This window comes from Hibiscus syriacus, unplaced genomic scaffold, assembly GCF_006381635.1.
Source record: "Hibiscus syriacus cultivar Baekdansim isolate YM2019G1 unplaced genomic scaffold, ASM638163v2 tig00111498_pilon, whole genome shotgun sequence".
NCBI lineage: Eukaryota > Viridiplantae > Streptophyta > Magnoliopsida > Malvales > Malvaceae > Hibiscus > Hibiscus syriacus.
The window spans coordinates 1-1,720 of NW_024063104.1; the positions used below are offsets into that span (position 1 = coordinate 1).

General features: G+C 32.6%; 1 pseudogene; it reads left to right on the top strand.

The window, feature by feature from the left end:
• Positions 1 to 22: 22 nt before the first annotated feature.
• Positions 23 to 1,206, top strand: LOC120163855 (annotated as a pseudogene).
• Positions 1,207 to 1,720: the final 514 nt, after the last annotated feature.

Genomic DNA, 1,720 nt, shown 5'->3' on the forward strand with positions numbered 1-1,720 from the left:
AACAAATCGATGATACTCGTATAAATATGGAAGGAATTTGACCTAGCGGGTTCTATTCCGAAAATTGTACGTGAACACATACATGATCAACCTGACCTCATCCCCGTTATAATACTGCAAAGGATGTAGATATTGAAGGACTCTGCTCCAGAAAATGTGCCGATCACGGACTTATAGGTAAGTTTTTGAAATGGGCTATTAAAAGTTACAAAATGATCTCTTGACATAAGTATTATTTTGTTGAGTCCTCTGACTATTAAGAGTTATAAAATGATCACCCGACTAATCATATATTCCAAACTCATCATTTTTGTTAAAAAAATGTAATTGTTTGAGCTGGAAATTAACATGTTAACTTAGATATGATAAAATGTAATCACGGAACTATTTGAGATGGATTTTATGGATCGAATCTCCATTACATTATGTCATTGAGTCAATGCTTGAAATATTAGTGTCTCGAGCTAATGTTCGAAAGCAACAGTGGTGTCAGTAGACATCATTAAGTATGATTTTATCATATCTCATGTAGGTAGCAGGTATTGTCCATCTCAAATGTTTTCATTTTTTAACGGAAAATGATGGTTTGAAACATATAAATAGTCAAGTGACTATTTATAACTTTTAATAATCGGGAGACTCAACAAAACAACTATCTATAATTGAGATACTATTTTATAATTTTTAATAGTAATGAGATTCAACATAATAACGCCCTGGGACCATTTGTATACTTACCCCTTCATTTATAACATCTCGTACTATGAACTTATTTGTTTACATTTTTTGAACCGAAGATAACAAAAAACCATACATTATACTCGGAATCCGGAATCGAGTGCCCTGGAAAATGCGAATGGCCTTTCAAGGATGTCGACAACGGTCCGAAGTCGATTATCTTTCTCCGACCGCCGAGCCAGAATAAGGCAGCCGATGCGATGGTGATTGCGTTGGCGACGACTTTGGCTGATATGGTCACTAACCCTCTAAACACAGGCTTCTACGGCGGATCCGAAAAAGCTCCGCTCGGTGTCGGATCGGTTTGCAAGGCGATCTTTGGTAGTGGCGCTTTCCCCGAACCCGGGACAAGGTCCATATTGACCCTAGCACTAGTGGTAGCTTCAATGCTCATGGGTACCATGGAGATAGGTTTCTTCTTCCGCTGTATGGAACCCTAAAACTTCTTCATGTTGGACTCTCATGTAACAGTTTTCAAGAAAATGAGAATGTCGTGTGACAATTGAAAAATGTCGCGTGTACGTGTTTTAAAATTTAATTCGAATATTTAAATATGTTGTATGTCATATAAAAATGACATGTAATGCTCAAATATATTGTTAGATTGATAAAGAATATGAATAAAATAATATTGATAATTTGAAGACTCAATTAAAATATTTTAAAGTTTGCGGATCAATTTAAAATTTATACATGATTTAAAAAATAATAAATGTTAAATATTATTACTTAATTTCAATAATATCATTTGTATTTAATACATTATATTTATAATTATTTAAAACAATATTATATTCTTTAATTTTGCATGTCAATTAGTAAGTGAAATAATCTAACCTATTGAGTACCATCTTAACTTTACTTATCATGAGGAATATGTACTTATATATATATATATATATATATATATATATATACACACACACCATATATAGGAATAATTATTTTTTTCCCTTTACACAATGGCATATGCCCTATTTTT